The 27545-nt window shown below is 40.9% G+C and overlaps 1 pseudogene; it reads right to left on the reverse strand.

Moving 5' to 3' along the window:
• Positions 1-1445: 1445 nt before the first annotated feature.
• LOC125903413 (DNA-binding protein RFX7-like) lies at positions 1446-27509 on the reverse strand (annotated as a pseudogene).
• Between the last annotated feature and the right edge of the window lie 36 nt (positions 27510-27545).

Genomic DNA, 27545 nt, shown 5'->3' on the forward strand with positions numbered 1-27545 from the left:
TGAAATTCTCAGTGGGAAAATTATGCTCAATATAATGCCATAAAAAATCCTACCATGGGAAAAGAAATGCAGCATCCACCCCATTTCTGTTACACTATTCCCTACAAACTACTACAGTAAACTTTTTATGGAGTAAATTGAGTTTACAAAGCATTAAACTGAGATTTGAGCGGAAAGAAGCACACTATCTACATTATATTATATACTGAAATCGCAAAGAAAAAGGACAGAACAGCCCTTTCCAATCCTGACAGGAGAATACGGTGGAGAGTGAGAGGAGATAATTAGACATGCCTGTGAGCTGGGGGAAGGGAGGAATGAACCAACAAACTGCATAATAAAGGTCAGAGAGGAGTGAAAGTGGCTCACTGAGCAGGAATTTAAAGTTTAATTCAGTTACAGACATCTTTGCTTAAAGGACAACAATATAAGTCCAGAGTAAAGGAGCGGTGGTTAAAACAAGGACCAGCTGTACAGTGTAAACATTTCTGGATAACAGAGCTTCTTGAAGAAGTGCAGTGTGTAAGTGAATGAATGGATAGGGAAGAGGTTTTGTACAAAGTACAAGGCAAACACTCAAAAATATCAGTGCATACAAAATTAAGTGTGCTTTTCCCTTCATTAAATGTTGTAGTCTATTGCAAACAAAACTTCTACTCACTGAGGTGACGTTTTGTGTGAAATTTCAAAGGTGAAGCATGTGCTCCCTGCAGAGGCGTAGGTCATGTTTCAACATTGGGGGGGCACATATGAAACAGGGTGTTTGGGGTCCTCCCTCAGGATATTTTGAGGGCCAAATACTCCTACATTTTAGGAAATTTTTATGCATCAACTTGTGCCTTTTCAGCATCAATTTGATATTGAAATATCTCGGTGGCACAGTGATGCAGTGGTTAGCACTGTCGCCTCACAGCAAGAGAGCCCAGGGTGGGGTGTTCTAACCCAGGGTGCGAGAGCCCTTCTGTGCAAAGTTTGCATGTTCTCCCTGTGTCTGCATAGGTTTTCTCCAGGTACTCCAGCTTCCTCCAACAATTCAAAGAAATGCAGTTTAATTGGTGACTCTAAATTGTCCGTAGGTGTGAATGTGAGTGTGAATGGTTGTCTGTCTCTATGTGTCAGCCCTGTGACAGTCTGGTGACCTGTCCAGGGTGTACCCCGCCTCTCGGCCAGTGTCAGCTGGGATGGGCTCCAGCCCCCCGCGACACCCAACAGAATAAGCAGTTACAGAAAATAAATTAATGAATATCTCTAATTTTGTCAAAATAAAAGTCCTCCACTATTTACATATTGTTTTGGAGGGGGGCCAAATGTGCATGCTCTAAATTTTAAGGGGGACATGAAATCGACACCTATGGTTCCCTTTACAGGCAGCTCCACAGTCTCTTTTCCACCTCACCTTTGCAGATACTGCATCAAAGAAACACTCACTCCAGTGTACCGATGTACTTAAAAATGTTTATTAGTTTTAAAAAGTCTTTATAAACCAGTATCAACAAGCACTTCCCCTTATAAAAGCTCTTGCTAAATTGCAAAAAAAAAAAGAAAATTCCCAGTACACTGACCACAGCAACGAAACAGTAGATGGCAGTTCTACAGCTCTGAACCACTTTGAACAAGAGGAAGGGTCACGTCTTCTTAAAACACAAACATCAGTGCTAACCAAATAAATGTTTTGTTTTCACAGACACAGTAAAGAGAAACTAAAACATAAAAAAGAAAAGTTTGTCTAACTTGCTCAAAATCAAATTAGACTTTAAATGAGATCATATATTACAATGATGTAATCTTTAACAGAAATGAAAGGTTTGCTAACACGTATAAAACAACTGACACAGATTCAACGTGTTGCATTTGCAGTCGATCAGGATGTTAGTATTTTACCATATAATTATGGATAGCCTCATTTCCACATTTTAAAAAGTGTGCAAACATTTTACGGGATAATTTTCTGCCCAAATCCAGTTCTGACAGGTTTTGAATCTGAGAGTTTTGGTAAATTTTTTCATCATTCACCACAGCGGACTAAAAAAACAAAAACAAACAGAACACTGTATATGATACCTGGTGGTAATATGTTATGACACATAAAAACATATGCTACAAAACATCATAACGGTGCAAGTCATATTACTGTGAGTTCACAAGATTATATGGTTTGCAAAGTTCTGTACAAACATCACACTCTAAATAAATAGTGACAACAAAAGCACACAGATTGACGGGCACACCTCCTGTCTGTACCACAATACAGTCAGTGTGACCAACGGTACCAACACACTCACAGATCTACTGCTAATACACAGAAACACAATAAATTACAGTGGTTTTTGCCTCCAGAAAGAGATTGACCTGTTGGGTTTACAAAAGCATCAACAACAGTAAACAAAGAAATCCCGAACATTGTACAGATTGTTTTTTATAAAGACATGTTTTCCAGTGCTGCAAATGTTTCCCATTTTACCCTTCTCATTACAGAATATATCAGTTATGGCTGTTATCTTAGTATATCACCCATGAGCTCTGTGCATGTTATTGCAGGTTATATTTAAAAGTTACTCTTTGGTTCGGACATAAGGCTCAGAAACCAAACCCCTCAGGGAGCCCTGTGAATCTTATCTCACGTGTGGTTGCTTGACGTCTTTGCACGCAGTTCATAATCAGTGCAAAACAAAACTTCCACAGTTTGATCAGTGATTAGCGGTTAGACTTTTTGATTGAAATCCTCAGGCCATGCAGTGTTCAACCATCATCCAAACCAAACACAGTGCATTTACGTAAAGAAGCACAAGAGATTGTCAGTGCAGTATGACGAGTGCTACATTAGGCACCGGACTCGTTCCAGTTCTTTAGAAATAAAGTGTTCATTTCTGCTCGATTTCATCCACTTAGTCCATTTTGTCATTTTCAGACGAGAACCTTCACCTTCGAAGTAATGTGCACACTATGCAGATAATGCATTTTCTGAGTGCTAAGGATAATGGCGTTATGTCCCATAATTTTTCTTTCATACAAGAATCATACTTTAAAAGTGCAAAAACCCACATTCATGAGGGTTATTTAATTCTTACATAAATGGTTACTGTTATAAATAATTTCCCTTTTTACCTACACATGGTTAGGAGTTGTAGTCTTATCTTTCACTGCTTGTTTTCTTAATATATCTGTGGGTTTAACAATGGACAAATAAATACTGTGCATGTAAATTAAAAGGCTTTACTGGAGCAAGAATATTAATTGTTTCAAACTTTCGCAAAATGTGGCTTGAAAAACAAATTAAGTACAAAAGAGGCCTCAATCCAGTGCTGATATCATCATCTTCAAGTTCTCAAAGCTCTACATTGAGCAGATGTTTGATTCTGGTGATGATCGAGAGATGAGAGGTTGACTTGGCTCTTTAAATCTTTAAATTGACTGGCTCATTCTGAGAGGCACAAAGTCAGTGATGATTGTCAGGAAGGCCTTTTACAAAAGCTTGAAAATGTGAATATGAAAACCAGATGATTTGACAGTGTAGACATTTATCACATTCTTTTATGGTTTTGGTAAACTTAAAGCAGTGGTTCTCAACTCTTTTCAGTAGAGTAGCCCCTTTAAAATATTTTTTCAGTGCCCTCTGACCAGTGCAAAACATTTTTGGTATAAGACGCGCCTAGATAAAGAGGTACATCATTGTCTGATTTACTAAACTACAACCTTGTAACTGAAGAGTACTGAAACGCTACATTTAAAATATGAAGAATCCATTACTACTAAATTCATAGCAAATCAATTTGCGCTTTCAGTTTTGTGAGACACGGGCTTGTGCGTCAGGATCTTTGTCATTCTCAGTGGCATGGACCCAGCTCAAATTAACCCTGCGTTCATGTGATGTGGGAATTATTGGAAAGTTTTTGACTGGGAAAATTCACATGTACGCCCCTTGAAGTACAACAACTTAGAAAGTTAGTGAAGATTTTAGTGTATGAGTTGCTGAGTTGATGTCATATATCCAGAAACATGGCAGACAGATAAAATATTTGGTTGACGATTAGACTTTTTGTCAATTCACATGTTGTGTGTCAATTTTGTAACTTGTCACATGTAATTTGTAATGTGGTATTATGCTGTAACTGTTAGTAACTGTCCACATAGAGTGACCTAAATTAGTTAAAAAAGTTACTAATAAGCATTAGTCAGGTAAAGCAATATTATAATAACTGGTTTAACTGGTGCAGCAACCAGTCAGGGACAGCATCACTTTGTAATATAAAGCTTCAAACTGTTATCAACACGTTTTTTAAAGGCTCTGAGCAATGAAGTACAACACATCATCTTTGTAGTGTTCATGTTGTTTCCACATTACGACTTAAATCTCGTGAACACACTAAAGTCAGAAGAACAACTTCTTTACTCTGGAAGTGGGACCATCTGAGGAGCACATGAATGCAGCATAACATTTTTTAAATATTTCATATACCCTTGCAGTTCTCCAAAGTACCCCTAGGTGTACATGTACCCCCATTTCAGAAACTCTGACTTAAATATTAACAGATATTCTTTATGTATTCCATCCAAGTCAACCATTAGTAAAGGAGTTAACACTACTGCGCTCGTGATTATATGATTAGCAAGTACATTTCTTATCTTAAATTCATACACATCCTGTTATATGCTCCATTCTAGCAGATCATAAAATATATTCGATGGATGAATTTGGTTCTGTGTTCCTGTCATTGAATTATTTTTCTATAAACAGATTGCACACTTGTTATCTTGTTAGTATCTTTTTCAGTTAAAGAAAATGCATTTAAAGCAGAATGACACCTAAAGCTCCTACAGGGATAACAGGTGTCTGGGATACTTCCATTTTTTTTTTCATTTCATCACACAAATAGGCTTCAGTTATGACACGTTATTAGTTCAGCAGTAAGTATATTCAGTCATCCTGTACCTTATGCTTTAGTTAGATAATGCCTGCACTTCATAGATTTAGACACAATGATATATAGAAATAATTTTGGAAAAGGCTTGTTAATGCTAATCTTGTTTCATTCATTTCTACTTCCTTTACACTAAGAAATGCATGACTCTGTTATCATTTCTTCACTGACTGTTCAGTGAAACATGACACACATCATTAAAAACATTTTTTTTGTACAGTAACTTCTGTTTACTTGTTGGAAATGCTCTTGATCAAACAACATGAGGCGATGTCCTCTGAATAAAGAGAAATGACCAGCATTTTAATCAGAGTGTTGCAGCATCGTTGCAGTTCAGCCTGGCACTTAAACTGGACAAACCTCAACATGTCCAGTGTTGCATCATAAAGTGTAAATGCCTAAAAATAAATAAAACAAACAGCAAACACAGGTTAACATGTTCAACACGTTAAAGCTCAACCCATCAACCCATCAGCCCGACAGTGGGATGATCTTTGCTCTCGAGCCAGTCAAGTCCACTTGAATGCGTCGCCTCGCTGGTTATTTGCTGAAACAGCGCATCATTCACCAACTCCTCCTCCATAGCAGCATTTTGATATTGCCCTTGCTGCTGGTTGGGGTCAAACAGAAGGTCCGTGTCCAACGAGTTAAGGTCATTGATGCTGCTGGAGAGCTCCGATGTCATTCTGATTTCACAAGGGAAATCTGCCGTGCCTGTAGTTAGCTCTGACACCTGCTCCATGAGCTGACTGCCAGCAGTAAGGCTGCTGTCTGTCAGGAGGTCTTTCACAGTGCTGCCGAAATCCAACTGCTGCTGCAGATCGTCTTGATGCCGCCGCTGCTGCTGCTGCTGCTGCTGCTGCTGTGAGCTCAAAGTTAACAACATAGACTGGGCCTGTTGTCGACGCTGCTCTCCAGAGGCTGATTGTCCTCGGCTGTCACCTGCTGAGAGACTCATTTGTTCATTAATAGCATTTTCGATGATGTAATTGGGCCTCTGCAACTTGCATGTGCTGGTGGAGTCAGAGGTCATCAGGCTGAGGTGGTTGTCACTGCCAGTGAGGTTGGGGTCGGACTCGAGGAGCTGAGTGAGGTTCATGCGTGCAGTGTAGCTGGAGGGTAAATTATTGATGCCCAGACCCCGGACTGTATCGTCATGGTCCCCATCCAGCTTGTTTAGAAGGACATTGGTGATGTTTTTGCTGTTGCATTGTTGGCCCGGCGTGGGCAGGACCTCGGTTTGCATCATGATGTTAAGCGGCACAGAATGGCTCCTCTGAGCCATGCTGCTCACCCCAAGATTTGTCTGGCTGTTTGCAAAGATGTTCAACATCTCAGGCATCACAGGAGAGTTATAAGGGGATACTACTGAACGAGGGACATGTGGAAGGTTTCCTGTGTTTCCACTCATGTTCCTCTGATGCACAGCTGGGCTCACACTGCGACATCGAAAAGTTGTAGCAGGTGAGTTGGTGGTTTTGTTGTCCAGAGGGGCAGGCACAGCAAAGCCCTCCTGCTTGGCCATGTTGGCTACCTGCTGCTGCACTGGCGAGATGGGAGTCAGGCGGCCAAAATGGCTGTCATGGTGCCGTGCATGAGGGACGGCGAAGGCATGAGGTTTTTGAAACTGGTCACCTATCAGGCCTTGGTAGCTGGGGAGGATTCCCATTCCACTGTTTGACTTGTTTAAGCTCCCGCTGCTGCTGTTGTAACTGTTATTCATCCACTCCAGTCTGGTCTTGTCTGGGTGGGTGGCCATCGGTCTCTGCATAGGCTTAACAGGGCTGCTGGAGACTGTGCTGCCTTCATGGAAACCAGTGATGCTGGAGTTGATGGGTGTGAATGCAAACGGGTTCCTGCACTCCACTGGGCTGGGAGGCACAGTGCTGCTGCAGTTGGAGTGTGGAGTACCAACTGGGGTGTGACGGCTGCTTCCCAGTGCGCTGTCCACTGGGGTTGTAGAGGCGATGCGGGAGAAGGGGCTCTCTCCGGTGAGGCCTTGGGCTCCTCCCATCATTTCTGACGTGGGTGTGGGTGTGGGTGTGGGTGTTGGAGTTTGGATGGGGTTACTGCGACTGTTAGCAGAATGATAGAAAGCAGTCATGGTTTGATTGGTAGACATTGTGTTGTCCTGCATCACAGCCTGTTGGCCCTGCAGCGTGACACAGTCTCTAAACTCCTGCAGGTTGTTAAGTTTCATCTGCTCCTCCATCTGCACCAGCTCCTCCACAATGCTGTCCTGAGTCACATCATCATCAAAGGGAAAGTAGTCCATATCTGTCTGCATAGGAAGCTGGCTCGATGATGAACCTTGATGCAAACAGTCAGCAGGGTTGGCCTGAGCGTAAGTGTGTTGTTGAGCTCCTTCCATGCTCCCTGTGGCTGAACTGTTAACATCACTCACACCTGACTGTGTTTGGAGACCAGGGTTATTAGGTATGGCATGCACGTTGGCCACTGTGTGCCCCGACTGTTGCTGTATTAATGCGTGACTGACTGAGGTGCTAGTTTCCATAACAGTGGGAGTGTTTTTCCTCTGCATTGAGCTCTGTGTTTTGGCAACAGAGTAAAAGCCACTGGCTCTGAAAGAGGAAGTGCAGAGTGCGTGTACTTGACTGGATGGGACAGAGTTCATTTTCGTCTCTACCTCTCTGGTAGCAGGTGCGCTCTCAGGTCTAGTTGGAGGTCCTGGCCTGAGGATGTTACCGGTCACATTTCTAATCCCATATCCAAGACAAGCAGCGCCCTCTAGCTCCGGCTGCTGGGGCATAAAAACCCTTTTGACTGGAGAAAGGTCAGGGCTGAGGCCTGAACGTTTCCTGAGGCCCTTAGTGGATAAGAAACCTTCTTTTGCTGATGTTGCATTGCTGCTTTCCCCAAACGAAGGTGGTCTGCTGGTGTTCAGTAAAGACGCAGCACTGGTATTCTGAGTTGAGAGAGTTAAGTGCAAAGTGCTGGTGTTATTAACGCCATTATTGCTGCCGTCGACTGCTGCCACAGTGTTAGTGCTTAAGGAGGACTTCTCGTTACAGTCAGCGCTGGATGTGTCCTCCAGACCCAGGAAGCCTTTAGACTGGGGTATGGGCACACTGGCAGCCCTCTGTGAAGCCCCTCCAGCCCTATTTGCCGTTGCTTCTTGAGTCAATACTTGACCACCAGGATTTTGCATTTGGCTGTTTTTATGTATAGCTTCAACTTCCATTTCAACATCGATGGTATGAGTGTTAGTAGTGTCGCTGGGTCTGACCACCGGGGCCAGAATGGGGACTGCAGAGGTACTCCTCGTGCTTTGACAAGAGCTGATGTCTTCTGCACCTGCAGAGCTACTAATGCCTGCAGATGCCGGCCGCAGAGTGGCGTTTGAGAGAGAAGTGGTGGTATTGCTGCTGTTGGGTGCAAGCGATATGGCTGTCATCTTGACCAAACTGACCGGGCTGACGTGACATGTAGTCATCATGGTCTTAACAGGGCTGTTGCCGATGATCATGGTGGATGGTGAGCGCAAAGTGATAGAAGTGGTGGCCACAGGCTTGGGCAGGATTTGCGCATAACGCTGCCGAGCAGTGCGTTCCCCCAGAGGGCTGGCTAGGATATTTTGCGGGGTCTTCTGGCTCTGTTTCACTGCTTGAACTGGCTGGGTCAACATTTGGAAGTTGATGGGCAGCATTTTGCTCTCTACTGTTCCCATTGGACTTGGGGACATCAGCTGCCGGCTTCTCTGAACCTGCAGAGAGCAAAACTCAGTCAGAAAGTGGAACAACTGAAGTCTAGATGATAATCCCAAGAGTTGCATCTAACTTGAACTCTCATTACCTACATGGAGCGTACTGTTTGCTGTTACGCAGATTTGTTGCCATAAATAAAACTGTGAAACTAAAGCCTTTTAGTATCAGGCTCATAAAACTGTCAACAGGCCATCAGCGAGGCGGGCCATGTATTATTTTCAAGACAGGCATGGCTACTTAGGAATATCATCCTCGTCATATGACAGGTACTACACATATAGGATGCAACTAACTTGGAAAAAATCTGAGATTTAAACTACATCAAAGTTTCTAAGCAGTAAGCCACACTGCTGTGATAATTTAAAAATGGCCTTGGACTCTGCTCTTGAAGTAGTTGTCCATGTCCACTAAACATAGCTAATACAACTTAAGGTGTTACACAGAGCTCATTTTACTCATGCTGAGTGGCAAAGATTTGTGTGAATGTTGAGCCATTATGCCCTCGATGGAGAGGCCAGTCAGCAGACTTAATGCATATGTTCTGGTTATGTCCAAATCTCTCCACCTTCTGGATTAATATCTTTAAGCTTTTAGTGAGATATTTAAAACCCAGTTTGATCCTGACCCAGCCTGAGCACTCTCTGATTTAACATCGAAGGAATCCCGTGCGGTCAGACAGCGCTCGTCTTTACTAATTAATAAATTCACTGTGTAGGCAGACTAAAAAACTGAGGATTTTGGACACAAACTGTGTTCACCAGATTTTACCATTTTAAGACAAATTTCCAATGACTCTATATTTTATTTTTTCCATACGTCTGTGCATTGAGTTGTGCTTTCTCACCGTGATGGGGCTTGGGACAGCAGCGACCATGATGCCTATGGTTGGCTGAGGTGATGGAGGGGCGGGGCTGGCACAAGGCACACTGTCATCTGCCCTCTTGGTTTGTGCCTCTCCAGGTGAAGGAGAGTGCAGCTTCTGTTCCTGCTGTTTCCTCTGGATCTTCCTCTGGAGCTGCTGCTTTGCATCGACAGACGGAGAGGACAGGGTTGTCACCTGAGGCTGGAAGGAGTGAGCCTCAGTTGTGGGGATGAACGCTGAGACTGTCTGTGGAGGCTTGACCTCTATAAAAAGAAAACAAGGGGAATTAGATACATGCTACCAGTGTGGTTACAGGTATCAGACACTTAAATTTAATGCTTTTTAAGACCTTTTCCAGGATCATTTTTTAACCAAATTAAAGACAGATTTTTGGGCTTATTGTCTTTTTCTTATTCAAGCACTGCAGGTAAGTACAAAAGTAAGTTGTATACATTTGTGGTCTTGTGCACTGGTAGCTTTTATATAGAAATATGGTTACTGGGGTGAGTTAGGTTAATCTACACTTGCTGCTGCAATAGATAAGTATAAAGTAAAGTATTAGGTTTAGTGGTATGTTTAAAGATTTGTAACAACAGAAATTTTGAATTTCATGCAGAAGCTTGACTCAATTTGACTGACCTTTAAGGCAAGATATTTAAAAAAAAATTGAATTTAAGAAATTTTAAGATGTTTTAAGGATCTGCAGACACCCTACATGCTACTGTTAGTAGTATAAAATAATAACCTCATCATACTATATGAATATATAAATGTATAAGACAATAATACTAAGATAATACTTCATCAAACAACACCTTCACTTTTTTTTTTAACTTGATTCCCTAGCTTCTGCAGTGGCTTTAACTGAGGGTCCACACATTTAAAAATGTCCAAGTTAAACATTTATACAATAATGAACACAATGTTCAAAAGTAAAGTAGATTAAAAAAAAAAAATTAGATTAAAAACTCAGCTGATCCTGATACAACACTACCAAATTAATGACAATGCACACTTGTTTGTCATATCAATAGTTATTTCAAATGACCACATATAAGAAACAAAGAAAAAGGGTGCGACAAACAAGCATTGGTTGTGTTGGTTCTACCATCCTGATCTTTGTGATGTTATTGCGAGAAGCATCCTGTAAATTATTTTAGAAAAATGGATGTTGTCAGTTATTTTGAGATTTTACAAAGCAACATCAGAAAAAAACAGGACATCCTACTTTCTTTGTCTTTCAGAAGATTGATTTAAGACTAATTTAATGCCAATTCAAGCCTTACTTTTAGATTCATGAATTTAATGCTGTGACACCAAACAGGAACATTCATATCTATAAATAAAATTCAGTCTCAACATCTGACTTAGGTGCAAATGCATTTGTTTCTTAAATGTGTGAGCACTTGTTGATTCTCTTACACTGAAGCCTTTTTTAAACATTAACTAGAGGTTTTAAAAGATGAAGACTGGTTCCAGGAATAACACTGCTTTATATGTATGTGTTTGACCAGACTGCTCCAATAAAGCTGTAAAAGTGTCATGTAATTTAAAAATACAGCTGTCCTCATAAAAAAATAATCAAACAAATAAAACCCAGCAGACTGGAGTAAAGGCGCAGTAACAGGCAGCTGCCACCAGATGCCACTGTTGACCAGTTTTTCAACAGGGGGCATAAAGCCGATGTTCACTGCGTCTGACCTGTTGTTGTGCCGGTCATTATGGTGAGAGCTGCCAGAGACTTGTTGCTGATGTAATGGCTGTCGATTAGGAAGCGAGCCAGGTCTTCCACGGTATCGAACTGGCGTTTCAGCACCTTTTGGGCCCACTCACACACCAGATCACAGGCTGCAAATCGCACGTCCTCCTTTATGCTGCTCAGCTGGCCCGGTGACTCCAGGGCGTCACACTGGAGCTACACACAACAGATATATGGTTATATATATGTATGTGTGTGGCACACTGCATGACAGGACAGTGACAGAAACTGTGAAATATTCATAGGGAAAATGTAAATGTGCTTACTCCATCCCCTGATTTATGGAGATCCAGAGTGGGTAAAGATGGCATGTGAACAAAGGGCCTCTTCCTCAGCCCACTGTAGCAGTATGTACACTGATGTTAAGACCAAAACACATGATTCCAGAGAGTAAAAATACACTGGCAATATACAGTGAACTATCTATTATGGAAAATAAATTTAAGTTTTCAAAACTGTAATTTTCATTTGTTCATTTGTCAGATCAATGTATGATTAAGATTTTAGAAATTAATTAATTTTCTTTGCGAGACCTGTTGGATTGACAAAATATATATCTGAAAATTACAATAATCAAACTTGAACTTCAAGGGTTTAGACTAATGTCACTTTTTTGACTTAAACTACTCTGATTTAAAATGTGTTTAACGGTGTTCATATAGAGCCTGTTCTTTTACAGATTATTTTAATTGGTGCTCATAGTGGAAACATATTATTACCGAAAAAGAAATCCTTGGACACCAGCTGTTCGCTAACATGAGCTTAAAGCAAACTCCCTTCATCAGCCAAAAGTTTTTCCACATCCAAACCCATTAAATTAATGACTTGTGATCTCACCTTACACAAACTTAATTCCATTAACCTGAGTGACTGAAGGCCATGAGTATAAATCAAGTTTTGCAATTTGAGGTCGTCTGTAAAACAGAAAAAAATCGCAATTGCGTCATGAAGGTCAAGATCACGGTAACTCCCCCGAGGGGCTCTGTATTATGCTTCTGCTTCCGAGGCAGAGGGGGACTTTATTTTATTTCACATCTATATTTAGAGAGCTTATGAACTGCGACAGCAGATGGTCTGTGACCAGAGACAGAGGCCAGACTGTTACAATCCATTCCAGTCAAGGATATTTTGATTTTCCTCTCATGCCAAGCCGACGCGCCTTCATGTTCGGGAAGACATTTTTCATCATTTTTCCAAAGTCGGCAGCACTCAGTGGGTGGTAGTTCAGGTTGTCACAGAAGCTCCTGGAAGACACAAAAGACAGGAATAAATGTAATTAAGAAAATATGATTCACAAAACAATCCATGTCAGCTTTGAACTAAACCATCACCTGTACCTCAGTACAATACCTAAAAAATTACTGATATTAGATACCATCGAAAAGTTGCCATTGAGGGCATGCAATGTGAAATTTTTAATAAAAGATAAATATATAACAAGGCTCTAACATGACAACAACAACTGGACTGTAGTAAACACTAAAAACAAACACTTCTTTACATTAATTAAAACAGTATTTTTGCAGTAGTCCAAAAGCCTCTGAGACTGTCACACATTTAAAATACAATAAAGTGCTGCGAACGCCGCTATGTAACTGGACAGAATGAGAGGAATGATGAGAAGTCAGCACTGTGAGTGAGTGAGAGGAGGCGGGGCACTGCAGCGGTGTGTTTGTGTCAACTTGCTGTTGGAAAGAAGAGATAGCGAGACAATATCGATAGTATCGATACTGGGGAAAATGACTGTTTCAGATGTTCAGAATCAATACGTGTCCATAAATCAATATTGCGACAACATGACCTTGAATCATAAATTGCAATCCTGTCGACGCAGCAGATGATTTTCTGAGCCTTGTTCTCATGTTTACATACCTGTGAATGTGAGGTGATTAAAGTCTAAAAAGTTAAAACTCTTTTTCTATTTTAAAACTTAAAGAGCAAATAGACACATTTTTTGTTCCAGTTTATTATTACAAAGTAAATTTTGATTGATTGCACAATGTAATGGCTGGAGTATAATGACACCATCAGCATTTATGGTTGGTTCCCTAAACCTAACTTTCACTAAGCAATTCTGTCTGTCACCGGGTACGATCTGATCTCATGGGAAAAAGCAGGCTGGACTCACGGCACAAAGGAAGTGTGTTTCCCTGGCTTCCCAGGTTTTAAAGTACTGCATAAGTTAGGTGTGTAGAGCTGCATCAGAAGAGTTATAATAGTGACTCAGTTAGCCACATTAGTAAAATGAGAACCACGCAGACTAAACTCAATGTGACGTCCAGTTCTGATATTCTCAGAACGGTGGTTGATTCTGCTTTACCCCCATTCCCATTTAACATAAAGGTCCCTTATTACTTATATATAGTTATACAGTACCATACCGATACATGTATGTGTGTATCATACATGTAGTCCATTCATTGCAGAGTTAACTGAAGTCCTGATAATCTGTAAAGGTCCAGTGTGTAGGACTTACAGGGGTATATATTGGCAGAAATTGAATATACCATAATAAGTATGATTTCTTAAGTGTATAATCACCTGAAAATAAGAATCATCGTATCTTTGTAACCTTAGAACGAGCCGTTTATATCTACAAAGGGAGTGGGTCCTCTTTTACAGCATCTGCAATGTTGCACTGCCTCTTTTCTACAGTAGCCCAGAACAGACAAATCAAACACTGGCTCAGAGATAGGGCCATTCAAGTTTTTGTGTCTGTCATCGTAGTTAGCAGCCCCTCTGCAACGAGTGGAACCTGGTCTGTTTGTTTTGGAGAGACCTCTGTGGATAATTTGGCTCCCGCTTAAAACCTCCTGAACAATGAACACATGAATCCTAACCGGGAAATTGCACTTGGCACATGGGAGAAGTTTCAGGTTGTTGCAATCAGCAATCCTCACTGCTAGATGCCAGTAAATCCTTCACAGCGTCACCTTTGAATGTCTTCTTTGCTGTTTAAACCCAAAAGCTGGATGTTTTTAATTTAATCAAGAGTCTTGGAAAATATGTGCATATCAGCTAATGAATGCAAATGAAACATCTCTCCTAAGAAAGACTTGTGTGTTGCTGTTTGTTGTTTCATTGTACAAAACAAAATGCTTTTATTGCGTTTCAACACGAGCACATAGTGTCTCTTTAAAGCCTTTTCACCTGTCTATCCTAAAGGCGCCAATATTTCTGGAGGGCACTGTATTTCTGATCTAGTAGAGTTAAAAAGACAGTTACATAACACTGCCAGAGCATTTCAATGGCTGTCTCAGACTTTCCATTCTAATATTACCAACACATGCTGCTCTCTGTGATTCCCATGCCTGCTGAGGCTATTTATACTGTCGCTTCAGCCGCCAGTAATTTAGAGGAGAAAGAATCTCGAACATTAGTAGCTGTTATCTATTCAAAAGGTGACCACCAATGATACACGTTCAAATACACAGTGAAGTAAAGTGAGTTATAAGTGTGTCAGTGACTTATATTCTTATGTGTTTAATGTTAAGGCTCCACTGTCTGTTTGTACCTACTTGTATTCATCATAGACCTCCTGTTTGGGAAGAGACGTCTCTGGGTATTCCTCTAAATGATGGCGGATCCAGTTGAACGCATGCATCTGCTGTGTGCGGCTTGATGACAGGGCACTCTGGTCACTGAGAAAGATGTGGATGATTGATTGATTGATTCACAAATGACAAAGCAAAAGAATGACACTAGGTTCATTGTAATTTTACCATTCCGAATCATTCACATAATAAAACTTTTTAAGAGAATAATAAACAGAAATGCCACTCTCAATGATTACTTGTCTCCTGTCTCGTAAATACTTCATCGGCTTCCTTTATTATCATACATACAGTCAGACCGCAGGTGTATTCTTACCTTTTATCAGTGCTGCTGCTCGGACCAGAAGGCAACTTAAGGTAGAGGTAGAGTTTTTCGATGTCTGAGAACTTCTCCACATCTTGCTGTAGAAATAAAAAGGGGACAAAACAATAGTTTTAATGGGTAGTCCTGTTACACCTGCAGAGCAGACAGTTCGTTCAGTCCATCACTTTAGTCCTGACTTTAAAAAGTCAACCAATATTTGATGGATTGCCAAGAGAGTTTGGACAGATATTCATGATGTCCAGAGGATGAACCCTACTGATTTTTGTGGGTCTATTATTTTCCCTATAGCTCCACCAGCAGGTTCACATTTGTGGTTTAAAAAGTATACAATGCAGGATCCTCCCAAAAAACATTGTTATAGACTCATACAGAAGTTATTCCACTCAATCATCACTTATGACCCACTGGAGGTGTGTGGGGGTGCATTTTTCTGTAGATAATTTCTGGTGGCTTTATACTTTCACTTTTGCTGGTGAGCATTTCACAAACAGTAACCGACAATCCTGCATAGTAAACCTCAAAAAGTCTCAACAGCTATTTGATAGATTACCATGAGACCTGGCACACACATTCATCATACCCTCCAGATGAACAGCAATAACTGTGGTTTTAGCTCAGCTGTACTTTGTGTTTAGTCAAACTAAGATGGTGAACATTTAACCTGCTAAATTTCTGCATGTTAATGTTGTCATTTCGAGCATGTTAGCATGGTGATGTTGGCATTTAGCTTACAGGCTGTGGACTGTTAGTCTTGTTTAATAATTTGTTCTCGGCGATACAGCTCAGCAGTGCACCTGCCTTTATGACATGAAAAGAATAAACTTTTATCCTGGTCTATTCTTTTTTAAAGATATTTTTAGGGCTTTTTGCCTTTAATTGAGGAGAGCAGAGAGAGTGGATGACATGCAGCAAATGACCGTCGCTTAGAATCAAACCTGCAGCAAGGACAAAGCCTTTGTGCACAGGGTGCCTGCTCTACCAGGTGAGCTAGTGGGTGCCCCCATTAGCCCCCATGTCCAATATGACAGTAGTAACAAATACACAGGCTCATCCAACACAGTGAACTTAACTTTGAAGCAACAGAAAAAGAGGCTGTTAAAATACAGACAAATAATTAATTTAAAAAGAGCACAGTCAATGGATCAACTTTTAATGCACACACGATATTCTGGCCCACTGCCTTCGTCAAGGTGCTTTGGGGGATGGATATCAATCATCATCAATCAAAGCCCGGCTCTTTTATAATATACTGCACTCTGCTGTAAATATAATTTATGAATAAAGTGGGCAACATCTTGTTTTGTTGACCTTCAGCAGCACAGAGGAACCATTTTCATTTCCTTTGTTGGCATCTTGGATGCTGCTCTTCAGATCAGCCTTCCCTCTACAAACTAAAATTAATTATCAGCTTTAAGAAAGCATATTGGGTGTCCTGTTAGCCTCGGAATCTAAGATGTGTGCTAACTGAACCTCCTCAGCACGGCCCGCAGCTTCAAACACTCTTCAACACTTCTAACTACGTTCTTCAAAGGGAGGATGAAACATGAGAGAGTGAAGAAGGCGCTGTTTGAATTCTGCTGTTTAAATGGCAGCGGACAACAGAGTTGAACACCAAGCAATACTCTAACTGTGGGAGTATTTCAAGAACTATAAAAATTATTCACCCCCTTGTAATTATTCAGTTTTATGGTTTTACACTGACATGTGTTGTCACCATCGCAACTAAAAACAATCAGCATTTTCTTTTGACCATGGCAAACTGTTCAATGTCCCTTCTATTTATTCTACTTCAATGGACAAAACCTTCATCGCGAAGACAAGGAACACACCAAGCAACTTAATTAAAGGTGAATGAGAAGTGCTACTTCATGTGTGAATAAAGTTGTATAAAGCTGTTCTTGGCTCCAGAGGGAGCAGTGTGAAATCAGATGATTTGCATCAAGTGATGTCACCTGAGTCAGCGTCAGCTGGAGCTACAAGACATGTGACAAAAATCTGGCAGTGTGGATGTCGAATGAAGAGCTCTTACTGCTAGAGGCTACATTAGCTGCCATACTAGCCTAACACACCTAAATCTCTGACTAAAGTGTGGCAGACACATTGCACTGTGGGTAATGTAGGCTCAGGTTATGAGAAGGAAGGAGAGAGTGTGATTTTGATTTTTTTTTAATGTCCATCTTAAGTTTAACAATGTTAAAGGGGAAATTGAAAACCAAGCTGCAACCTGCGAGGCTGAAAAATGAAGCCAATGCCAAAGTGCCAAAAACTGCAGTTCCTTGAATGGCCACTTGAGGCTGGCTCCAAAACAGAGTAAATCCCCATATACACCCATTTTAAAATGCTCAACTTTACAGCAGAAATAAACATAACAAAAAGGTTTCGGTCTCTATAGTTAATTTCAACATTTGTGACAACTGTACAGGGGGTGAATTTCTGTTGTAACTCACACATTTATATCTTATCAAGGCCCAAAGGTTTGCATATCTAAGGGTGTGGACAATTGAGTGACAGACTGTCTGTGGAGTGACACCACTGCCTATGAGTCAGATCCACCCCTTGCAACTCCATAGCTCCACCCTCTTGCTTGAATATGGTCACTTCTGGTTCCAAAAATCAAGATGGCGACAGCCAAAATGCTGAACTCGAGGCTTTAAAATGGCAGTCCAAATGGGTGACATCATTGTATCTGTGTCCATTATTATTCAGTTTATAGGGAGGACACCAAAAGACCTTTGAGGGAGTTCAAAGTATCAGAGATTGGGTGACCCGATAGCCAAAAGGTGAGGGCACATACCACATGAGCGCAAATGCCCTGAGCCGCAGGTCACTGGCTCAATTCCTTGTTGGCCATACCATTTGTTGCATGTCTTTCCTGTCTCTCACCCCTATCAAATAAAGGCATAAAATGCCTTTATTGGAGATTGGAGATTGGAGAGACGGTGCATACAAGTGTCGGTCAGGTGGACAGAACCTCTGATGAAACCAAAATTAAGCTTTTTGTCCATCAGACTAAATGCAATGTTTGGTGTAAGTCAAACACTGCAAATCATGAAGTTTACTCTGACTTTAAACCCAGCATTGTTGAGACACACGGCATAAATACGCTACAGTTGTACAGCTGCACAGTTGACACACGCAGGCATGTGCGCACAGACGGTCTAAATGGCTGCAGACAGACACACAGAGACAGACTGGCTTCTGCAGAGCAGGGGAGCTTGTGAGGTGAACTTGAATCCTCTGCTGTTAACCCTTGACTGGACAGCTCGCTGCATGGTTGAGCGTACAGACACACATTCACACACTGCCAACACACTCATTCACCCCCCTAACTGGCTCCTCTGTCTCTTCTGATTAACTTCTTAGTAGTTAGGGAACCACAGCTCTCCCATGGCTGAGGGTAAAAAAACACTGAGCAGCCACTTGGAATAAATGCACATATTCCTCTTAAAAAATCACTGTCATTTTTAAACTAGGCATAAGCGCTGAGCAGTTTATCTGTGAGCTGCATTTCAGATGCAATCCTGCTAAAACCTTGTGTATCAGGACATCTTTGGCTTTTTAAGTGTGACTCAGTTCCTGCTCTGCTGACTTGGACTGTCAGTGTCTGTATGTTACTGTGTCATCTGATCTGCCCAGTGAACTCCTTTCTCCCTTTAACTTGAAACAAAGAACAAACACATGTGCAGTGTGTATTTTAGGAGTTGATAGTTAATTTGTGCTGTTCACACTTATTTTGTGCAGCTTTGTACATGATAAATCAGAAATGCCCAACACAAGATGCTGTGGGTCTGTCATCTAATGCAAGAGCAAGGAGAGATCAGGAGGAAGAGTGAGAGTGACAACACAGGGTTACACAAGGTTAAAAGAGATTTTTGTCTTTCTTTTTTTGAAAGGCATGACAGGGATGAGGGTAGATGAACCAATCTGTATTAACAGCTACATGACATCACACAGTATATATAGAGTAGGCGATTATATAAGGACAACCAAAGTCCCAGCCAACTTCTACTAGCCTTGACTTCACAATGAATTCTTTGCATTGAGGGTTTCTTTTATTAAAGGGGCAATATACGACATTCAGAGCATTAATACAGCAGCAGAAAACTATTTGCTTTCAAATATATAGTGGAGTAACGGACAGAGACACACAGAGCTAACGCTTCCTCTGTGTGTGGTAGCTGGTCTGGCTGCACGTGCATGTGAGTGCTGATGTGAGTGTCCTGCTGCCTAGCTAATCGCCACCACAATACGCTCATACAGCAGTTACCGCTGATATTGTGACAGTGCTATCATGGAAGTGCAGCGCCCACCCTCCAGTTCCCCCCAAGTTAACACCGTTAGCTCTGTTACCACTGATTCTGTCTTCAGCTCTATTCATGCTGTTTGCGCTGTTAGCTGCTAGCTGCTAGATCAGCCACCTCCATGTTAGGAGCCATATCCAGACCATCCCTGCTCATACTCTGAGTCATAGATGTTTGTACATTGGTCCTTTAAAAGCTGAATGTTATTCTGGAATATTCTATAAGTTAAATGTACTGACAGCTGCACAATAGAGTGCTCCAGGGATGATGTTTTCCTGTAGGCCAACACTAAAGTTAGCATCGCACTGGTTCCCTCATCAAAAAGCTAGTGATAGAGCTCAGTAAATCTGCGATGCTTATTTGATTCATTGATTAGTCTCTAGAGTGTCTACAGGTTTAATCAAGTTAAATTTAAGGACTTTTTAAGACCTTTTTAATACCACTTCACATCGAATTAAAGACTGAACTTGCTATGAAAATGCACACCTAATGACACTGATGACACTCTGTGCTTACTTCTCTGCACAGGTAAACCCATCAAAAAGTGATTCCTTTTGTTTAAATTATGTTTCCTGCAGCCCCTACAGTGGATATTCTCACAGTGCTATGACTATGAACATTTAATACTCGTCCAACCTGAATTTTAGACAAGTAAATACTTTTTAAGGCCTCTTATTGGTAAATTTGTGTGTATTTGAGACATTTTAAGACTTTTTAAGGACCTGCAACCACCCTGTCGTCGATCAAAAGCTTCTCCTATTGTGACGATTTGTTGGTTGTTTTCTCATATATGATAACCAGTGTACATTTATTTGGTTGGATAAAATGAGAAATTGACATCACTTTGAGCCCTGTGGAGTCATAAAGGTGTTTTTCACTTCTCTTTGATGTTTTATGGACTACAGGGATAAATCGATTAATCAAGAAAATAATCCGCAGGTTAATCTGAAATGACAACTGTTTGTCGGAGCTCTAGAGCTCAGTGTTTCCTCCCAGAGCTGGACTTTTCCTGTTTGTTGGCACTAGCGCCACCTTCAACTCAGGAAGAGTAAGACCCCAGGAACAGAATTAGTCTGTAATAATATATTCTGTCCAATATTTTCCCGTTTTGCGGACAGATCTGCTGTTGTTCTTTTGTTTTATTTATGCCTGAGGTCGATAAATCCATCAGGAAGCCACAGTGTTTCAGCTCTGTGTTAAAACCACAAATAAGTGACAATGAATATTTTAACAGTTAAATAATGAGGTTTAATTTAAAATGTAATTTGTAGGTTAAAAACACATCAGAGATACTCACCAGGATGTTTTCCACTTTTGATTGAACAGATTTGCTGCAAAACAGAGACAAAGTATAAATTAGTATGAAGCTTGTGTAACATGACCACTTGTGTCTAAAGTGTATTTATTTATAAAGCAGAGGAATGATTGGTATGAGACGACCCTCCCTTCAGCATCTCTCAGGTCATGTATCCCACCACCAGGAACATATGTTGTCATATGTAAAAAGAGACAGACTCGTGGTAACATTGTCTCTGACAGAAAGCTTTTTATACACTGTAATTCATTTTCAGTCACTGACAAAATGTACTATACGTCTGTTTTATCCTGTTTGATTTAATCTTGAAGGAGGAATTTGATATAAATAAACACTTTCACCCTATAATGAGTTTAAAGGTCCTCTCCAGACACATTTTAAAGTATGTACAAAAAAAATACTTTTAATGATACTAATATATTGTTTAACATGGTTTTCCCACATAATGCTTAATGGTAAATTCTGACAAGGGGCTGACAGCACATCTAGTCTTTATCCCTAATTAAGAAATTTGCTTATGAAAAGATATCGGTGAAGGTTCTCAGTCATCCAGGTCATGGCAATCTTAAGTGCTATATCATAGGCAACTGGATTTGCTTGAGTTTCTTGAAGACATTTCACTTCTCATCCAAGAAACTTCTTATTGAAAAAGCCTCTTGGAGGAAAGGTGAAATGTCTTCAAGAAACTCAAGCAAGTCCAGTTGCCTACAATATAGCACTTAAGATTGCTTAAGAAAAGTTTCTTTGCACTCCTCTTTCCCCCTTCTCCAGCGCTGCTTGTGCTAGGTTGACTGGTGAAAGATCAACGCCCATCAAGATAGCCAGCGTTAGATGACACATCTGACAGATTCAGCCACACATGCTTGAGCCTCAGAGGAGTATGTTGTGCACCAAACCAGCGACCAGCACACGTCAGGATGGTAAGTGTAGTTAGCATTTTTTATTTATGTTTGTTTGTAGGCTAACTGGCAGTGGCTTACACTGTGTTAGTATATGTGAAACATGCAATAATATCTGCTACTACAGGTTTGGTAGATGGTGAAAGGAATCTGAGGGGTTCGGTTTGCCAATTTGAAAAGGCACAATCTGCTCTACTCTGCCTCTGACTGGCTAGTTCTCGTTGACTTCGTTGGTTGGATTGGTTAGGTTCAAGTAAGAGTCGTCACACTGGTTATGGTTAGGGTAGGAATGTCAGGGTCAGCCACTCTGAGGCAGAGTAAGGTCGCTCGTGCCTTCCCTTTCCTAGGTGATGTGCATCTGGTTTACATTCAAAAACTGCCCATTCTACAAAGTTTGCCGTCAAATCTTTAACTATGTTAATGCGAACTTTCTTTAAGTCCTCTCTGTGCTGCAGATTTCAGGTTTCTTTGCCGTTGTTGCGTTAAAGTCTGTTCCCTGCTGATATCTGTTCCTCGTATTAGACAGCAAAGGTCTTCCGTATTAGTGACGTACCAAATATAACTGGTCCAGCATACGTATTGTCTCGCCACCAGACAATCAGAGATCTCCGCCTTCCGATAGTCTGGGGACACTCCTTTCTAAAGTGTGTTTAACACACAGGCAAAAACGGCCGGCAACAAAGCAACACCTCTTGCATTTTTGAAAAGGACACGCTCTCCCGGAAATGTGCGCTCGCCCTTTTCTCATCCGCAAGGAAACAAACACACAGAGAGCTTGAAAATGGATGCTGAGAGATTTAACTACGTTTTATCAAACGTGTGCTCAGTCCACAAGATTGTGGAAATGAAGGACTTACAGCGACTTGAGCCATTTTGTACCACTACACACATTTCTAGTCGGACAATGTTTACGAGCACAAGAGTTCAGCGAGCCACCGAAGGACCGCCCTGCGGATTTACTATTGGTTCTGCAACCAGAGTTTTTTTAAACTCTGAAATTGTATCCGCCCATCTAAACACAAAATCAGGGAGAAAGTCATCAGTCTTTAGTTAAGCAAAGCATCTAAAGACTGACTTGTGAGTCTAGCATACGTATGAATCTCAGACTTTAGGGTAGTGCACAGACAGCAAAGGGTTGTGAAAACACCTCTGCAGTGACAAACATAATAAGAAAAACACATTTTGAGTGGAGGGGGACTTTGAATATTTAGCTATTATATTAAATCATATGTCAGGGAAAAGCGAAGAGAGTTCTCAAATGTTGTACTGTGATTCCTGATATCGTACATAGACTGTATATACTGTATATTCTAAATACATGGAGGCCAGCTACCTCCATACTGTACACATACAACGCTCAGACAAATGATGTGGAGCAAATGAACTTTTGCCATTTACTTTTTTTGGGAGCAAGAAATAGCAAAAATTGACAAAATAAACTGCATGGCCTTATGCAAGAGCTCTTACTACGCCAAAAGCCAGCATTAGAAGACAGATTTACACAAGTGAAACACTGCTCAGAGTCAAACCAGATGCATGTGTACAACTTCTTCTGTTCTAGTGCTTAATCTGCAGACAGGTCAGGTTGTTGTTGACTGTGAGACAGAAGGCAGGTGTCACTTAAAGACCCGGCAACACCAGGCAGGTCAGAATAAGGAGACGCTCTAAGCCATGACAAGAACAGTTCACTTTAATTCACTGTTACTAGGGAGCCGAGGATTTCTCTGTGCTGAATAGCCGTCGTTGAGGTGATTGTTAGGCAGATTTGGCAGACATGCTGAATGACACCTGAGACACTAAACTGATGCAAGAGATTGTTCGGATCACGGTGTGTATAACATCCAGGTAGGTGGCTAGAGTGAATGACAGAAGCTCTTCACTGTGGACTGTCGCTCTACATGAGGACAGAGTGATGGCATAGTTGTAAATGAACTTGCTGACCTCAGCTTAGATGGTCTCACTCTACCATGAACCACTCAGCTGCTCAAGTGAACATCAATATTTATGCTCTAATCCTTTTAGGGTCAGATCTTCAGTTCATTTTAGGGTTAAAGATTTAAGGAGCAGGACAAATATTCAATATCCCAATATGTAAGCAGTGACGTGTTCCTGTTGAGGTTTTCCTGCAGACGTTTCACCTCTGAACTGTCGTGCTTAATGGTCGTTCAGCCTTTTGACATTTTATGGCTGTTTGACATTTAAACGATAATAGGCCTACTTTAGTTCATTCACCTTCAAGAATAAAATGGTGTTCCAGTCAGAACACGGCCTTAAATAACACCAACCACAGACAGTATACACCATCAGTTTTTAAAAGGATACTTTGCTGATTTTCCACCAGCTTTGTTTCATAACAATATGAGTAGTGTGTGTAAATGAACTATGGCAGACCTCCCTCCATTTTACCAGCGCCCAGATCTCCCTGCTCATCTGTCAGCTCAAATCCTCAGGATGACACAAAAGCAGATTTTCCCTGGCTCTAGGGTATGGATGTATAAAGAGAACTGGATGCTGGATCCTATAAACATTGCTAAGGAGCGCATGAAGCCAACATGTTTCAACTGCCATGTATTAAATTACCTGTATGATTGGCACTACCTCTGCGTCATTGTGCCCATTGAGCAGGCACACTAGAGACATTCAACGCCTGAGCTGGCTACTTCCTGTTTAGCACTCCACTTAACGGAATGGGGACAAAATAATACTAGTGTGCAACTCCTCTAGACTTTCCAAATGTTATCAGACCAAACTGATCAATTTCTGATGGTAAAACAAGTCATTTTACTAAGGCTGAGATGCTAAAAAAATGTAAGACATGACAGAATCAGAAGTTGTAATTCCACTGATTGGCCACTACGAAAATTGGCTTTAAAGCCCGGTGCACTTCCTAGGGATCTGCTGCAGGGCTGTTGCTCAAACTGCATATTGTACTTCCGTGTTTATGTATGCTCGCCGTAACAGATACAGAAAGAGTGCAGAAGTGGATTGAGAGAAAGCCTTGCCCCTCTTTCTGTCTCATACTCAGACCAAATGGTAAAACTAGGCAGAGCTGATCAAATTTGAACCAAGATTCCTTAACTGTATTGCCAATTTCTCACCCTAAATGTCATCAGAAACATATTGTTTCCTGTGTCAAAATGTCAAAGCTCACATCACCACCAGTGGGGGCGTTTATTGGTCTGGCGTGGCACAGTGCATTCTGGTAGTTGTAGTTTTTCCACCTCTTGACAAGACAAAATGCCACAGCTCTTTTTTCCTATTTTCTCTAGTCATGTAGCACCAATTTCAAAACATATTAGCATCTTTCTACTGCACTAACACAGCCCAGCCCAGTTTTATTCAAGACTATGTCTCCAACAGTCTTTAAACTGATTGGCAGCTCCTTGAAACCTTGAACTGATTTTGTGTTAAAACGTTTTACTTTACATGAGGCTCTGCTTCGGCGTTTCTGATTTTGTTATGTGAACAAACATAGGCGTCAGTTTTCTTTATTTAAAGCTGGTAATTTAATACTTCACTATGACTAATACTCATGTGATTCTGTGTGGTTTAGGTTTTTTTGGGAGGGGAAACAGTTACTGTATTTGTAGCTTAAACCAGGCAAAGACGTCTGAGTTTGGAGAGCTCTTTTATATAAACCGGTGTAAAAATAATTTGGATAATATCATGGCCACGTCTGGTATGTGTTTGAGCAGCTTTCCAAAACAGGTCTTGGAAATAAACACATGCCGTTATATTTGTGCTGCATAATGTGAAACTGAGTTATGTTAAGTCAATTCACCCACTGCAATAGGAACTACATACTGGAGGTGTTGGTTTCAGCACGTGAGGACTTTGATGATGGAAACAGAGGGAACTGAGAGACTGTCGATGGCTACTACTGTGACAACACCTTCAACAAATCAGTATACAGGCAAGAGATGAGGAGGCGGGAGTGAAGTGAAGGAAGGGGTAAACTAGCACCAGATTAAATGTGTCAATGCTTCACAAAGTCCTGCAGTCAAAATGTTCACTGGTTAAAATGACAGAGAATTATACAAACGGAGTGACCATGTCAGATTTATATTATCATGTATTACAACATAAGATTATTACTACAGGTGCATTTAAGTGTATGCAACATTTTAATGTCGCAGCTGTTTGTGGAGGTGGAGCTAATTTAAGCTACTATATGTTATACTGTCTGGTAGTTTATATATAGCAATGTGTCATCATGTTTTATAAGCGGCCATATGTTTTTTCGTTATTAATCTGCAGAATAACGTATGATTACAGAGATGCAGAGGAGCAGAAAATACAATATTTTCTGGTAAGGTGTAGTGGAGTTTAAGTACAGGTGCTTCAACAGTGTAATGCACCTGAGTACATTTATGCACTTGGTTACATTCCACCACTGTCCATGTTAACACCTGACCCTAATGAATAAGGGTACTTATTGATTCCAAGACAATATTCATAGTTAAGTCTGTCAGTATTAACATCCATCCAGCATTCACTGCAAACTTGTTCTGCTGAATATTTATTTGTTGCTATGTTATTATCATTATGTCATTTATTTATTTCATGTTACTTCATTCCTTATCTCATTGACTTTTTTAATCTGCTATCATTTTCTCAGTCTTTGACTATAAGGTGACCTTGAGTGTCGTGAGAGTTGCCTATAAATAAAATGTATTATTATTTATCACTCGTGGAACAGAAGCCGTTTGCAGACTTCATCAGACATACTTTCATAACACTGTAGCTCAGTTTTGAGCAAAAACCCTTAACACGCCCACAGAGTCAGTCACTGACAGCAGTGGAACTTGAAGAGTGCATTTACTTTAGTACTTTCCCAAAGTACATAGTATTTGAACTTTACTGGAGTTGTTCAGTTTAATGCTGCTGATACTTCACTGCATTTCAGAGGAAAATATTGTACGTTTTACCCAACTACACTTCTCTGACAGCTACAGACACTTACAGATTCATATTTTACATAAAAAAACATATCATTGGTGAATAAAATACATAACACTGTTACTGATTGAACTATTTAACAGCACGAGAAAAGTTCTAATCTGCTAGATGAGTAATAATAATGCACTTATAGCTATGATAAACCATTAAGCCCTGCATGAGTAATTTAACATTTAATATGCAGGACGTGTTTTTACTCTTAGGTACTGCTATTTTTGCTTAAGTAAACTAAGTGGTGTAATGTGATTCATTTACTCAGTATTTTCCGATAGTTTGATAGTTTATTAGTTGATTTCAGAGGGAAATACTGCACTAATATTTTACATATAACACAGCTCATAGAATATGATGCACAGTTGTGGATTAATAAGGGTATACAGCTAAACTTGGCTCCACCTTGAGGACCTATAACAGTATGCAACTTACATGTTAATGCAACAGTAATCCAGTAAAATAATATATAATAATTGTATACTCTCAAGCTGCACAGTAAGTACTGTTTAGTTGTTATGGTAGTACATTTTGCTGATGTAGTTTTACTGAGGTAACATTTTGCATGCAGGAGTACTTATATGTAGATGTACTGACTTCATGACCACAACTAATAAAAGGGACTCAGTATGAGTTTTATATTTGATTATTTTCCCTTCATGCATCAAAGTGTGCCCCGTGTGTGAGCACCTCCTCACCAGATGGAGTTCTTGATCCTGAGCTGCAGAGCACTGGCCTCGGCACCCTGCAGCCCGGTGAGCAGGCCGGGCATGCTCCTCGCCCCGCGGTCCGCCTGCTGCTGGGGGTCCTCCTCGGCCATGGCGATGGGCGTCGGGATGAGTCTGGACTGGAATGGACTGGACAGGAGGCGTGGACAGGTGCACTCGGGTTAAACAACATGGACCGAAGGACGTTGCGATGCTAACGGGACAGCAG

This window comes from Epinephelus fuscoguttatus, linkage group LG2 (assembly GCF_011397635.1).
Source record: "Epinephelus fuscoguttatus linkage group LG2, E.fuscoguttatus.final_Chr_v1".
In the NCBI taxonomy this organism is placed as follows: domain Eukaryota; kingdom Metazoa; phylum Chordata; class Actinopteri; order Perciformes; family Serranidae; genus Epinephelus; species Epinephelus fuscoguttatus.